Source organism: Vanellus vanellus, assembly GCF_965231255.1.
Source record: "Vanellus vanellus genome assembly, chromosome: 5".
NCBI classification, from domain to species: Eukaryota; Metazoa; Chordata; class Aves; order Charadriiformes; family Charadriidae; genus Vanellus; species Vanellus vanellus.
Genome location: NC_138910.1, coordinates 27825365 through 27842211, shown reverse-complemented (window position 1 = coordinate 27842211; position 16847 = coordinate 27825365).

Sequence of the window (16847 nt, the reverse complement as noted above, 5' to 3'; positions counted from 1 at the left end):
TGGCTTAGTGCTGCTTTTAAGCAACACACTGCCTTTCCCCAAGAAGTTCTGGGCAGGAAAAAAAATATGTGTTGTGGGTGCACACTGTATATTTTCCCCAGAAGCGTTTTAGCTGCAGTTTGTCAGCTGAGTACCGCACAGCCCCGTCGCATCAGCAGGGGTAGTTGCACCTTCCACGGGGTGAAGCAGTCTGCCTTCCCCGCAAAGCCGCGCTTCCATCAACAGCGTAAGCCCGAGGACCTGATTGCCGGTGACTCCAAAGCCAAAGAAACAATAAGGAATCTGACACCGATCCCCCACTGCTATTCAACATACCATATTCTGGCAACATCAGAAGGCGGCACAGGACTAGCCGAAGTGGAGAGCAAAATCAACTTCCAAAAGTGAAAATTACATACAATATTTTCATTCTAAATGATCTAGTGATGGGCTGTTGTTTTTTTGGGTTTTTTTTTTTGTTGTTGTTGTTGTTTGTTTGTTTACATTCCATGTAAATGAAATTTTCAGGGACACTGCACTTTAAATATTACTACAAATAACCAACCTCACAACCTCTGCAGAGATTCCCCCAATTCTTCCTTGATTTCATAATTAAGCTGAACTAACATCACTAGGATTGAATCCTTACCACAGGTGTGGTTGAAAGTGTCCTTAGAAGACTGTATCAGTAATTGCATGTCTCGATAGATTTAAAAAAACCCCAACACTTAAGCACAAGGGTATCTTACATACATTGTCCCATTTATTATGACATGTTCCTTCTCATATAAAGTCATTCATCTGCTTAAGTGTTTCATGAGTAGGATTTGAATGCCCATGACAATGCTGCAATGAATTTTACCTGTTACAATAATTGAATTATTTGCATCTAATCAAAGTATTAATTGATTTTTTTTTCATTTTATAAGTATTAATTAAAATAACATTGGCGTTGTGTTAACATATGTTATTGACTGCTGGTAGTTGACACGACAGGTGGGTATGCCATTTTATGTCGCTCGTCTATATTAATAGCTTAGAAAGTCATCATTCGTGTTGGAAAATGCACAGACTTAAAAAACAATTGCTATTTCAACCCTAGAGGAGATTCCATGAATACTCTACACTTAAGGGTCAGCTAACAAAATCAGTGCATCAGTTAATGGTTATAAATAACAAAGAATGGAAGGTCATGAATAAGGGTTGATCTGGGCTCACTCTGTCAAATACAATGATCTTATGACAGTGTGAAACTGCTGACAGTGCATAATCAAGCTCTTAGCTTGCAAATCAAACTATTGATATCGTCAATGTGACTACGAGTGTCTGTGAAATAAAGAAATAAAAATACATAAGAAAAATGTTATGAAGCATCCAAATCGCTGCCTTTCATACAGGTCAGCAGAGATTTTTAGCTTTCTTTTTCTTCCCCTTTTCATGTGTTTACCAAACTGTTGCAAAACATATGCACTATTTTTGAGGAAAAATAACACAAGCCAAGCAGAAGGATCTATTCATGATCAGAATGCAATGGCCTTCATTATATTCCAGTTTGCTTATAAGTGACTGATCGAGAGTTAGCAGATGGTGTTTTCTTTCACCCTTCGCCTTCCTCTTATTTAATTACTGCAACTTAGTTTATGTGCTGGCTCTGTAACGCCTAATAAGCATGTATATTTGTAAGATCGTTGCTTCTATGATCTCCAAATTCAGCAATGCTTAATCCACCCTCACTCGAGTATCTGAGACCAGGTATTCAAGCTGTATGCCTAAGACCGGCCTGACCTCTCATACTTTATGTTGCTTGTGGATGCGTTTCCACCCAACGAACAACCTAGCATCCACCTAGGAAACTGTGGCGCCTGTGGAAATTCCGTCTGGGAAGTAATGTGTTATACCTGTGTCCTTCTTAGCAGCGACAGCTGCTGTTAGTAGTGGCACAGAGGGGTCCTGCAGGCTGTCTCACTAGGCTGTGAGGGGTCTCCTTGGTCCGGGAGGGCAGTTTTCTAAGGGCTGGTATATATATGGCCAGACAGGAAGAAAGCTTGCAGATACGATGCTCTGGAGCTGTGCAGAGTGCCTCTGTTTGACATGGTAATTAAAGCACACACTGTTATTCACAAATGGCAACAATCCCAGTGCTGTTCACATAACAATCCTCTCTTCATCCTCAGTCTCTAATTTTACCCCAACTTCATACATTCAAAACATACCTGGGCAAGATTTATGGTGGGCCCTGACTCTCATCTGATGACGCTTCTTTCCCTCCAAAGTCAGTTCTGTTTCAAAACCGAATATTTCTCACAGCTAGTTTCTCACCAGCAACCCTTTCGACCGGGAATTCAAGGTCCCATCTTGGTGGATTTACATCAAGTCACGACCACTGAAAGCCCTCCATGGTCCAGACCCTGACGGAGCACAGCTCAAGGGGCATCCCAGAGTGGAGGGCCCCCTTTAGCAGAGAACCACAACACAACGATTCGCTCATGGATGAGAACATTGAGACTGGAAGACATGAAGGATGTGGGACAAATAGTGTCCCCTTCCATCTGCCTTTTCCTCGTTAAAAACTCAGGAAAGGAAGATTCCTCAGGCAGGAGCATATATGGCTCCTAGGGTCTGTGTGGGCTAGAGACAGAGTCACACCTCCCTTCTCCCCAGTCTGCTGCCTCCGGTGCAATCTGGCAGCTCTGGGTGTGCAGCAGTTAGACGAAGAGGTTTTGTCTCCCCAGATTGCTTTAGCTTTACCATTCTGTTCTTTTAACAGAGATTCTGTAGGATCAGAAATTCAAATACAAGTTCGTTTTAAAGCAGTCACCAAACATGATACTGACATAACTGTTTTTTCCCATTACTAGGGAGGATTCAGAATTAACAGCTTCACAGCACTTAAATTCTGAAGAAAAGACATTATTTGCTGAGTGATCTACTAGAAGACATCAGGCACAACTAGACTGCACGCCTTTGCATTGAATCAAAATCAAGAAATCGTTTTATTTTCTTCTTACATCTGGTTTAGCACCGATCTAAGCAGCCCAAATGAATTTAGTAATATAGAAACTGTGAAACGATTTAATTGGCTGAAACTAATACAAATATTTGTTTCTAAGTGGCGTGCATCATTTATGTCCACTACAAATGTCCAGCAGATAAATTCTGCTTATTTCCATTTAAGGTGCATATTCCTGGAATTAGCCCACTTCCTTCAGCAGCAATGTTTTAATCTGTTCCAGGACATCTGAAATTCTGGAATATCTGGAAATTTATTCTTCTGACTTGCAACTTCGAAGGCTGAGCATGACATCCATTTATTTTTCGCTTAAGGGAGCTTTAGGCATCTGATGATTACTAGACAGAAAGACCAGGCTTCTTTTTTTTTTTTTTCTTTCTCCTGACTTCACACTACTTCTGAGATAAAGTACAGAACTATAAAGATAGTGCTTTAGAAATGGCTAAGACAAGACCTAACTCCCACCCCTTTGAAATCCCCAGATGCTCCATTAAGCTGGATTTCTGGGTTGTTTCCACCCCGACAGGAGTACCATGCCCCCAGATAGCATCCATGGTCTGGGTCATGGTGGTTAAAGACGGAGTTTTAGGCTTCTTGCCCGGTGTATTCACGACCCAGTCACTACAAGCCCTTTGGAAAAGCACTTCACAAGAGTGGGTGTGAGGTTAGCTCCGAGGACAGCGTTACACTGCATTAATCCACTGACTTTAATACCTTTACTCCTACTATCTTACAGCAATGTAGCTGAGGGTGAATCAGGCTGAAGATTTGGCGTATAGGTGATTCCATTATTTTTATGAGGCCCTGCAGGCTCTAATTCTTTGCACCATGTGGGAGCCTTCCATGAATACAGAGTGCCATCTGTGCTTGGGTCTCATTCCTTAAAGAAACATTTAGCTTTCTATTCATCCTCTCTGCATTCCTGGGGCTGAGCAGTGTGTGAGTGCGGTACCCCTTCCTCCCTTGTGTCACCAGAGTTTATTGATCAGCCTCAGGACTAAAAACACAGCAGAGAGCCCTGCTGTTTCCAGTAGCTGTTGCCTCTCTTTTGAAGCAGAGATGAATGTTTGAGCCGTAATGTATTCTTTCGACACGAGAGCATTAACCTATTGTGAAAAATAAACGCAAGAGATTCTCAAACTGGGAGGAGAAAAGGCGCTGGAGCATCAGAAAGCTTGCACACCGAGCCTTTTGCTTCAGCTCTTGCAGCCTGAGCCTCTTGTATCTCTGACTAATTCTCTCCCCGTTCACCACAGGAATACTAATTGCCAGATGAAGCTCTTTGTTCAGCTAATGCTCTAATTGTTGCTTAGAAGAGGAATTGGTCTCTTGCAATCGTTTAGTCCCAAGAAAACTCGAAACCTTATTTCTGTGGTTGAGTCCAGAGAGCGGACAGTCATAAAGTTACTGACATTACCAGACTGGAGTCACTGGGTCAAAAAAACCACCCGATTCTCTCTGAAACGGGTTGTTCAAATCCAGAGACGTAACATTTTGCCTTACGTCGCAGGTGAGCTGCGACAACATTAAGTGCCTTGCATCATTCTACTGTGACACAAAAGCCACAAGACATCTGGAGTTTCAGTATGAATGAGAACGCAGAAGTTGAGATATGCATCACGGCCACCTTTGTCTTACCAGCACTACACCTGGGAGCCTGTAAAAGCTACCTGAAAGCAAGAAACGTTACAACAGAAAAGCACAATCTTAGTGTGGGGAAGCTTTTGAACGGAATAGGTCTTTTTGTTGCCTGTGTTTTGATTTCTATCCATCTAGCCTGTGCTTGAATCCAAAAATTTAAAAGAGCTCTTTGAGGTGCGTGGATGCATAACTATTCTGCAGCACACTAAGCAGAAGAGCACCTATTTGGGTGCAAGGTCAGCTTCTTCAGCTTTTTCAATGATTATGATTTGTGACACTCTACCTGAAAGCAAGAACACACATTAGCGCAAGCACACACACAAATGTATGCCTGGAGTAAAAAAAAAAAAAGGAAAATTTTAAAAAAGATGCCCTCATTTCACATGTGAAAAATGTGAAAAAACACACCCATAAGTATGTAAGAAAGAACAGAATAAAAGTACGAACAGGTCGATAAACTGGTGCCAGATTGCAGATGATACGTAAGGATAAAACCAGTCCAGGAGAAAGTCACATAAGTGATTAAGAATTCAGAGATTATTTTTTTTTTTTTTTTGCCTGGAGGCACTTTCTGGGCACCTTTCATACCTGACAGAGGCCGCCTTGGTGCGTGCTCTGCAGACTGTGATCCAGGGCATGGTAGCTACCAGACGTCAGCCATTCATTAAGACTGAAGTGGTCTAATGAAAAGCAAGATTTCTGAAGATCGTTGATAGTATAAAACAAAACAAGACAAAAATATGTATAAATATCCTGCTAATGTATTGGGTAGTGTGTTTTAGAGCTAATTACAGTATATAATAAAAATCCTACATATTTCTTTAGAGGAAAGTTTCTTCCTCTCTGACCTACCAAACCTTCAAGCATTAGACTGCTCTGATTTCCTTTTTCTTGACTTTTCAAAGCTTGGTAATACCTTTACATTTCTTTTATGTGGTGAGGTTTCTTACGATGTTGTGTAACTCCTGTGGTCTCATCCCAGATTTGCTCAGGGTGTGACTATTCTCAGCTTGTGGCTGCATCACCTTCACCTCTTAATAAACCAGCGTGAATGTTGACTTTTGCAGCCCCTCATTTCCAAACATAAACCTGCATAGTCTCACTGGACTGTGGGAGTGAAGGAGGCGACGGCTGAGGAAGAAGCCCTGTGAGAACAGCAATGCTTATGCTTGTAAGTGCTTGCTGTCCCTGACCAAGAATGCTAGAGATTTCATTACTTTTAACACTAATTCGGCTCTGTATGAAGTATGAATTACTGATTAATGAATACCAATCTGTTCCAACTCCATCCTACACCCCATATGGCGTATAAAACACCCTCTTAAAAATAAAGTTATAAAAAGGGATCTACTAAATCATAGCCCAACCCATGACTAAAGTAGGGTTTTTATCGATAATCTCATGATTTATTACATTATTCATAATAGGTGTAAAAGTGACTAACGAGGATTCAGATGCTTCTTTGGGAGACTGCCTCATTGCCCAAAAATGGCGTTACCAAATTTCCCCAGATATTCAGGGCAATTATTTCTTCCATTATAGTAGTCATTGGTAGTGAGTCTAGCAAGAACAATAATAGATAAGATACGCAAAAGGTGCTCTACATAAGCTAAAAATTCCCTGTGCTGAAAATATATTTTAATGAATAAGGAGAAAGGTGTTCTCTTAATACTTATCAATGTTCATGGGACCATATTAGAGGTACTTTCCTTTGGTAGTGCAGCTATGTCTCTGATAGCATACAGAACAGTTCTTTTCCATTTAATGTCTTCTTTCTCAGCAATGCCCAGAGCAATGTTATCCACTGTCTATGGCATACGACAAAATAACAGCTGTTAGCAAGAATATTTCTACCTCAGCTATGCAAAAAGCAGGCAGGGAAACAAAGTAGCTGGGAGCTGTTTGAAGACCTAGAACAGGCTGCTAGGCACATCTGGAATGAGCTATAGCTCTCCTGAGCCACGTCTAGGTGGCACACAACCCCAAGAACACCAAGTGCCCCGGGGTCCTCAATGTCCACGCTGGGAACCTGATGGCTGTGTGCTGCTGCCCATCTCTCTTCTGCTTTCCAGGTCCCTGCCAAAGAAGCCAGGGCATGGTGAGAGGCGGGGTGGCTGTTGCAAACTTCTCCTAACCTCATGATGGCGTGCAGATGAAGCACGAACCTGCGGTGTAGGAACTCAAAGCGCTCCTACTTTTGCCGGTTCAGACACAGCCTTGATGTCTTGCATGCATCATGATGCTTGTGTCCTTAAGTTTTATGCGGGTGGGGTTTTAAAACACTCAGACAAACAATTTTGGTATCAAATATAACAAAAAGCCTGGGGTTCATGCAATAAGTCAAGCCCTACACAACGGTTACACTTGTTTTCAGCGAATAAGAACAAATGTAACTATTAGCAGAGACTAAATCAGTTTTGCATAAAATGTATCTAAAGCAGATTAAATCAGCGTATAGACATGTACAGAGTATAAACCTTGTATACATTCAATCTTGTTCATGCCAAACTCCAGTTCAAAAAAAAATGGAAAGTTAGTGGAAATTCATATCCAATTCATATTATAACCTGAATAAAAGGTAGAATTTTATTGGGTAGTATTCGCTTACGTGTATACTAGGACTTGTGTTGTGGTTCGTGGGCTGGTTGCTTTTTTATTCCTTCTGACATTTTCAAAGAATACAATGTCACCAAACTTAAGCGTTTCCCTGTCATCCACAAATAGCCCTTAAAATCATAGATTGTTTCCTCTCTTTTCAGGATTTATTTGATTTTTAAAAAGTATATATTCTGTTATATAGATGATCTTTAGGGTCCCTTCCAACTCTAGCCATTCTATGAGTCTATGACATGATTCTGCATCATGATTCTGCAGATTCCATAAACGTTGCTTTTTCTATAGTATTTGAAAGACCTTCAGGTGCTATATAGATCATGTATGACTTACCCTGGACAGGGGACATAAGGTACTTATCAAAATTCAGCCCTGTTACTGCCTCTCCTTTTATTTCTGTCCACTATAGCGAAAAGCTTTGTATGCCTTTCCAGTGAAGGAGGCAAGGCTGGCTAGCAGTCAGTGTGACAGAAGGAAAGCAGTGCAGCAGAAAATTGGATAACAGGATAAAAAACACAAGGACCACGGGAAGCCCATCAAAACTGCCTCCTCTTGTCAAAAACCAGACAAGTGACAAGTACAAATATAAAGTATTATCCACAATTCAGTATTTCTAATGATATCACAATTACAGTCCTGCTTCCTATAGGCAAGCACTTAACTTTTGAGGCTTGACCTTACAATAGCGAACCAAATGTGGTGTGACAAAACAAATCTGTGGGAGAATTGTTTGCAGTCAGACATCTGACTACGCAGTCCCAAACTAACTTTTATTTTCGGTTATTTTCCCTTAGAAAAAAGCATTTCAAGAGTATTGCTCAGTCACTGATCTAAAAAACATGTTGACTTAAGACCGTGTACATATTTAGTGATTCCAGATCGTGCATCAGAAAGAGGCAGGCAATTTAAATTGTCTGCCAACAGTTCAAGACTGTGGCTAATTCATTACTCACACATCTCTAGTTGGAGTACTAATTTAAACTCGTGTGTGTCATATTAATTGTAATCTTGTTTCAAAGTGACAAGATAAATATCTCAAGGTACATAATATATTATGGACATAGGTCAAAACAAATGAGTGTCTAAAACAGATTAACACTAAATACATGCAATATGTCATGTTTGTAAATTAAAAAAGGATAAATTACATTAACATTTAACAGATTGTTCATTATACTTCATCTATGCTTAGGCTTAAATACACTAAGAGATACTTTTCCTGTATATGAGGTCTCCTTAAACAACTCTTACAGAATATTTAGAATTGCACACTTCGGATACAGAAGCAGCAGTTCCCAGGTGCTGTGAAGAACAGCACGCAGTGCTACAGGAGAAACAAACTTGGCACCCTGTTGTAGTTGCCTTGATTTATTCTTACTAGTGGTAGGAACGGAAAAGAAAAATCCAAACATATTCCCTGCTTTTCTCCTTCCTTCCTGTTACAAGGTTGGTTAAACAGGTTGGAGACCAGTGGTTTAATTTAAAAGCAGTCTTGGATCTTTTCCTACCAAGGAAAGCTTTGAGCCTCTTCATCAGTTCAGTCGCCCGAGCAACACACCGTCCGTCCTGCGCCGGCAGAGCTCTCTGTCCTGCTTCAACAACAGCCCCGGGCATGTGGGGGCAGCCAGCCCCAGGACACACGCTGCTACGTGTCCCCCCTCGATGCAACTCGCAGGAATGGCTTTGAGAGTGCGCCTAGGTAAAAAATAACAAAAGCGTATAGGAAATAAATATAACTGCTCCTGCGACCTGTCAAAGAGAGGTCATTCATATTTCTATTGTCACGAGCGGGTGTTGGAAAGAAAGGCGCTATCTCTATATTCACTAATATTCAGAAATTGGGCCTTTTTAAAAAATCTGATCATATGATATATGTATATCTGATATATGGATTCGTCCTTTTTGCCACCTGCTTAAGAAATTTATTTTACAACTTCAGCTGCTATCCAGTTTCCCGGTTTGATATTATCACTTAAATACTCTTTAAAATACATTTCCTTTTCCTAGGGACAATTGCCCCAAATGTGTTATTCCATTACAAAGTTAATTCCGAAGCAACCTGGATTAGGAGCCCAGTTTCTACAGAATTTATCAGACAAAAAGAGAAAGAAGAATACTTATTACATCACAGTGAATAAATATTTCTTATCATTCTAACTACATCTGCACTAAAATTTCTTGCTGTGTTAGTTGTATTTCTCACCAAAATCTATGTATAGACCAGCTCTTGTACACTTTCAGAAGCAAATATAATCTCATTGTTTCAATGAATCTGTCCATATTGCTAAAAAATAGTAAGTAGAAAACCCTACCAAATCTCATGTTTTAATGAATTTATTGAAAACAATAATCATCTCAGGTTGAAATCACTTATCGTGCTGACTTTATCAGATAAACTGTTTGGGTTTTTTTTTTTTTTTTCTCCTTGTCATGTAAGGATTCCATTGATAGAATGAATAATAATAAAAGGATTGACTTAATTCCAGATGACATTTTAATTCATTCAATTTTAGTCACTCTGATGATAAAGCTGTAATACTGCTTTCAGATAAAGAAAAACTGATGACAATTACGTACAGAATGGAGGCTTTTCCGTTACTAACTCATATATCCATCTATTTCCATAGAAGACTACTGTAGCCTCATACTCTTTAATTACTGCCATTTAAAGATAATAATTTAAATTCCATTGCTTTTGCCATGTAAATGTCATTCCTTATATAAATAAGGTCAGCCATTTAGATGACTTTGTTTTGATATGTATGTCATCTATATTTCATTTCACTGTATTTCATCTCTCTCTTAAGGCATCGTGAGGCTTCTGACCCTGCTTTGCTACCCACCCTGACATTTGTCAGTAGGATAGCAGCATTGTTAACGCAATTCATCAGCCACCGGTTGTTGTCATCTCTTGCTGTTTCCAACCCCCTTTTTAAAAACAAATCTGCCAATTTTCATGGAAATGTGCAAATGCTAATCAGAACCAGCAACAACTTTAACTGCGGGATATTGGAAGGAAGGAACAGAAATAGGTGGGATAAATCAGACTTCGTTGCTTACTAATGCAGATGCCGGTACATACGCATGAGCAAATTTTCCTTACTTGCAGACCTCGCATTCTGCTCAGTGGTAAAAACAGAAGCAAAATTGAAGCCTTTGCTGCTGCTGCTGTATGCTAAATGTGGGCCACTGGTATTCAATAAAATGGGCCGTTACCTCTGTGCCAACAAGGCCAATGGAATAGTGTCTCATTCCGTACGTCTGAAACCCCCGGGTAACACGGCTGTGGGGATTATTCCGATTAGAAATACATTTGCTGCATGTTTTGAGTGCAAGTAGTCTTTTGTAGACATATTATTGTCTGGTTCATGTAGAATCTCCTCTGGCTCCCCCAGGGAAAAGATCCTCCAGCTCTTTTGATGGTTTACAGTTAGATTACCTTGTGCTGGTAATATCTGTCAGACGTTGGCTGATGCTTTCGGGAAATCTGTGCCTCCACTACTCTTCCTCATTCACTCAGGTAATATCAGACTGATGACACAGAACAGCAGAAACACAAGCTGGACGATCACATTTGGAATCAATAACGTGCAAGGCAGAGGGCGGGTCAGCACACATAGGAAGGAGACCATGGAATATAAGAGGCAATCGTTTTAAAACTTTCTAAAACTCAGTACAGAGTTAAGCAATCAGCAAACCTGTGAAAAAAATTACAGACGAGAGTAATTTTGTTTCTGAGTGTATTCCTTTCCACTTCTTTTGACTGAACTGAAATATTGTGGCATTATGTTTTGTCATATCAAGAGAGAATACTTATTCAGTGAACTAAAAATTACAGATAAATTCAATCTGAAAAAAACAGTCTAAAACATGCATGAAAAAACAAGTGAATTTGCAAATATAATACTCAGCAGAAGTGTTCACGTGCCAGGCAGACATATATCTGATATGCCATCAGGTTATGATCACTGAGATAAAATTCTGTTATGAACATAGTATGTGAGATGATTAATGAGGCGGAGCTGTTGAATGACCTCCAAAGGTCCCTTCCAACTTGCATTATTTTATGAATATTGATACCAAGTCACTTTTGTGAAGTGTCCTAGATCACTGGAATTGCAGAAGGAGCAAACCTGAGGGCAAAAATGCAATCCAAAGAGTACCCTCCAGGGAGTCTTAGTAGAAATGACAGGAAAATTTAATGTTTTCAGGTTTTTAGGCAGAAGCAAAAGCATCTGCTATGCATGTCCAGAGAAGCTAGAACACAATAGAATGGGGTATTGCCAGTGGGCTCCCAGAGAAAGGGAAAGATGGCCAGCAGAAATCTTTCACGAACAACTCCTTCTCATCTTCTCCTGTTCGATAGTGAGAAATGTGGAAACAAAACCCGTGTGGATTGATTTATTATTTCAAAAACATGTTTTCCATCGAACGTTTCATGTTACAAGTGATACTTCATTTTAAAGACATAGTCTGCTCCCTCATTATTGCTGTAAGGACTCCAAAGAAAGTGCAACAAAAGGTCAGTGCCTTTAGTCTAGAGCAGGGCAAATTTTTGTACTTTAAAAAAATAATTTGTGTTTGGAAACATCAAAATTTTGAGTCAAGTACCTTTCTCAAAGCTGCTGAGAGGAATGGCGATTGCATACCATATTTAAACAGGCAGAGAGATCAGGGGTCACAGACACTTTTTGCAGCAATAATGACAACACGAGCAACTTTTTTTTTTCCCAAGGAAATTCTTAAATCTTGACATTTTGAAGGCAGCGAAGCCATTTTGCTTATTTGTTGTTTTTAGGAGGATTTTGAACTACACTGAGCAGATGCTAAAACAGATGGACACTGTCTTTTGGAAAAGTGGGAAAATATCTGATTGGAAAATGTCATGCTATTGTTTCTTCTTTTTCTTTTTTTTTTTTTTTTTCCCAGCTGAATAAGCTATGAAAGGAATTTTCCTCATGCCACAATTCAAGGAAAATATAAATGCTGACACTACATTAGTCAACACTACATAAGCAGCTAGGTCCTGGTCCTGCTCCTCTCCTCTTTTTCTAGAGTGATCTCACACTGGGTAACCCCAGTCTGTTTTCCCACAGGGAAGACCATTTCAGGGTGATAAGGATCACAGTGGACTGTAGCTGGAATCAGAGCAGCCTCAAACGGGCAGGAGACCCCATGGAGATGGTGAGCCTTGGTCTGACTGGGGATAATGATGACACCGTGGCAGGCTGACTTGTTTGCAATATTTTGTTCTTTCACCACCTGGGCTAAACGTCTTTGTGGGACCCCAGCAGAACTGGGAGAAGGTGAAAAGAAGAGTTGCTACTCCTCACCTCTTGATGGTATCTTTCCTGACTACTGCTTGGACGGGAACTGGAGATGCTGTTACTCTTCATAAAAGCCTCCCTAAAGATCCCACATGTCCTTCCTCCTGGCTCCACGCCAGCCAAATGGTTTGCCATTCAAAATGGGTAAAATGGGACATCTTTGTTGCTTGCGTGTAGATGTTTCATCTCCAAATTCAATCAGTTTGGAAGCAAATTTATTTTGGTGACTAGTCTAACGTATCATAGCCAAAGGAGTTTCTGTTTGCCCGGATACTGAAGTTGTGTGATACAGGCCTGCCCATGGAGGGGTTACACATTGTGAACAGAGCACAAGGAGGGAAAAAAGGGGATTTGTTAGCTCATCTGAGTTCTGATCTTTCCTCTTCTGTAGATGACTCATCTCTCCATGATTTATCTGTAAATTAGATAATGAACTGCTCGATGAACCAGGCAATTTTTCACAGTATGCTTGGATCATTCTGAAAGAATGCACCTACCTCCCTTCTCTCCTTCCATGTGAAGAGTTTCTTTCATGTGAGTAACATAAAAAAATACTGAGTCAAGAACTGAGAAGAAACCAGGAGGAAACTAATGTGGCTAAAATAATGCACCAGACTCGTTCCCCTAAAGAAAACATAAAAGGCAGTTGGAAGAGCATCTGAGCTCCTTCAGCTCAGCTCCCAGCACCTCCCACCCCCATCGCTCTTCAAACAGCTGTGGGTTATTAGAAAGGATCTTGAACTGAACCAAAGAGCCCTTCTTAGGGTCATTTCTTATCACAGAGCTGTTAATGAAGACCTGATGTTGCTGGAGAAATACTTATAACAATGAATGATATTTCACTGCTGCTTCGTGGGTGACATAAGCTACCAAAATTTCTGTCTCTTATCGGTGTCCTATTGAAAAGGTTAATTTTATATTTCCACCTTCCTATGATCCCTTGAGACTAACAAGCAAGAATCTTTGCACATAATTATTGGTTTTATGGAATCTTTTAAAATACAATTAGTGTAAAACAGATAGAACAAAATGTATTCACCTTTTAAAAATTTAAGACTTGCATGAATATTTAAAAATACAGATATTCATTATCTTGGGGGAAAAAAAAAGCAGCTTGAACAGGTCTGGAATTATGCTGTTAAATCACTAGATACTGCTAAATGAAATGAGTGAATGGTGAATGTTTAAATTAATTCCAAGCATCCTTGAAAAATTCCTGTCACCAGAGGACTGAAGTTCTGCGTTCAGCAGCGTAGTAGGCACGAAGTCAAAAGTTAGTGAATTTTAAAACTTCACATAAGAACAGTGTGAGTCCTGTGGGACTGAAAAAGTGAAAATATGGGCCTTTAATATTGTGCTCTTGTGAGTGAGTGTTTAGTAGCAAAACACATTCGCTTTGGTCAGTGCCTTAAGATGCATTAAGAAAGCCTTCTGGAATTAGACATTGGTAATGACATCTGCTCCAAGTCAGCAACAAAGGAAATAAAAGTGTAGTGAAAAGAAAACTGCTTGCCACAGAAAACATGCAGTGCCAATTATTTATAAATCCAAGAAAACCTCCCAAGCTGATCCCAAACCTCATCATTCTACTCTATGATTAAGAAGCTGTATACCAAAAAAAAAGTACATTTTTCCTTCCAGTGTAAAAGAGTTTCCAATTCTACTGTGAATAGCAAAAAAATGTATCACATTTGGATAGCTTGTGGTACTGAGTCATGAGAAAATATATAAATATTTATATAGGTTAGTCATTACTAGACAACAGATACTTTCAGTGAGATATATCCCAGCTTCGGGTATTAATGTTCAAAATCTTATGTTTTGCATTAAAACTCAATGAAAAAGCAAAAATATATCAGGTGTATACTGGAATAAAATACACAGTAGTTTTTTTCATGTCCCAGCATCAACTTAATCAACCATGAGAGCCTATCTGGAGCCATACTTGCACAAATACTAACGTGTGTATGAGTGGCACATAACAGGATCACATTTTCTGCGAAGTTTTAATGAAAAGGAAGAGATTTCGCTAGAAAATAAAAGGCTGTCAGGGAAGGAAAAAAAAGAGGTAAATATGCATCCTTATTAGGAAAAAGGGAGGCTGTAGTCCTCGTTCATTGTAGAACCTAATCACAACAGCTGCTATACCTGTATCCTTATTTATAAAAGAAACTAAAAGTCTCCAAGTGTTTTAAAAGCTGGGATTCTCACCCGGAGGAATACCAGAGCATGACAAGCTGCACCCTACAGATAGATTTCAGGGCTACGTTATGTGGTGCAGAAATTTAAAAAAAAAAAATTAAAGCTCTGTTTTTTGGAAAACCAGCACACTGTGGTTTTGTGTGCCACTCTTTGCCTTGTCACAGGAGGCTTAAAAAGCTATTAAGTAACCTAGGCAGAGACCCAAAAGTTCATGAACTGATGTTTCCTTATGTAAACTGGCATTTAAATGAAAAACTGATGAACTAGAGTATGTAGAGAAGCGTCTTGGCAATATTTGCGGTTCTGTAAAACCTGCATTTAAATTTAGTGGGTTACTGTAAAGCCTGGACTGCAGCAACTGAGTCTGAGGAGAGGCTAAAGCACAGTGGGACAGCTGAAAATTTCTGCAGAGCACAGTAAAATTTGTTAAAGGCTACAATGTGTCTTTTGCAATCCTGTAAATGCTTCCTTGCTATTATCATTAATATTTATATTGTCGTCTCACTGAAAGCGTTTGCAATTTCACAATTTTCTCACCTTCAAAAACTCGGAGAGCTGTGGGTTTTGAATGGCAGAAAAATAGCCTTTACAAAATCCTCTGTTTCATTACACGGGGCCTATTTTGCTAGAACAAACAGAGCATGTCAAATGTCGCAAGTGGAAGAAGATTTTAAGCTTTGTCTGGGACAAATTTTGCCAAGCAGGAATAGCTGGCTTTAGCTTTCCATTTGTGCCAGTGTAGTTAGTATCCGATCCAATTTGGATGGAAAGTGTCTGTTCCAAATGTTCAGCAGATGGAAGGGTGGTGAGTAGTCACAAGAAACAGGTTATTTCTATTACAATAAATTGCTTGGAAAACCAGGTATTCCTCCGCTGCCACTGAGAGACATCATTATAGCCCAGGGTGTCTGTAAATCACGTCGATTACTGTCAACCCAAATGTAAGGTCTCTCACTCTGGGAAGTGCTTCTTTGTAAAAACCAGTTGCTTTCCACGCGCTCCGCTCATCGCTCACGCTCAGGGCTACGGTTGCGTAGCAAGGAGATCGCCTGGCACGTACTGCCATCCCTTCAGAGCAGGGTAAAGCTCGTCGATTTGAACGGCAGATTTTGCCGCTAGAAGGACTATAGGTTCAGGCCCCTCTCTGTTTCGCCGTTACCTTGGAAATCTCTTGTATGAAGGAAATATTCCATAGTACTGTAGCTGCTGCTTTTACTATTAAAAATAAAAGGTACAGACGGGAAAGAAACAGAAGCAGTATCTCTTTCTTTTCCGTACAACCACTTGTAATACTCTTGGCATGAGAGCTGCCAGACACTTTGACTCATGCAGTCAGAGCTAATATACCGGGGTAAAAATAAGAGATACTGAGACGGCAGGAAATGTTCCAGAAAAGCAGTCTGATCTTCACACAGCTTCTTCTCTCCTTGCTTCCACTTGGCATGCTGTATTTTGCAGCTCATTAGTTATCATATGTTCACTTTGCTCTCTGTTTCTCATGATAAATACCTCTGGTAAAGAAGACCACAGCTCAGAGAATCTGCCTCCCCATTTTGGGTACACTGAAGAAACTACTTTTAACCCCATCATCCTCAGCCCCAGATTGCAGCTGTGTCTTTGAGGTCCTCAACTCATATTCCGTTTGCTGTTGCTTATTTAAAAAAAAAAAAGAACAAAAAATAACAATAACATAATCAACTTCAGCTGGTAAGCGTGACACAATTTCTCGGGTCTAGGCCATATCCCTAGCGTTATTTTACACATGCAGGGACAAATGTAGCAAAGGCTATATATAAGGTTGGAATATTGATTTAACCCTGAATGTCTTCAGCGTCTGCAGAGTCCTCAGGTTCATGGCTCTTCCTTTGGCCAACGGTATGTAGAGGAAATTCTCATAGTTCGTTCAGAAACATCGGATCCAAGTTTCTGATTTCTTCTCAACTGAACAGGGAGTAGTTTTACAATTTTTGCATTTTCATTTTTATCGTTATTGAATACTTTCTTATGTGGTATTTGAGTGCAGCTCTATACTGCCTTTGTACACTTCTAGCATGGTGCTCTCTGTTACAGCAGGA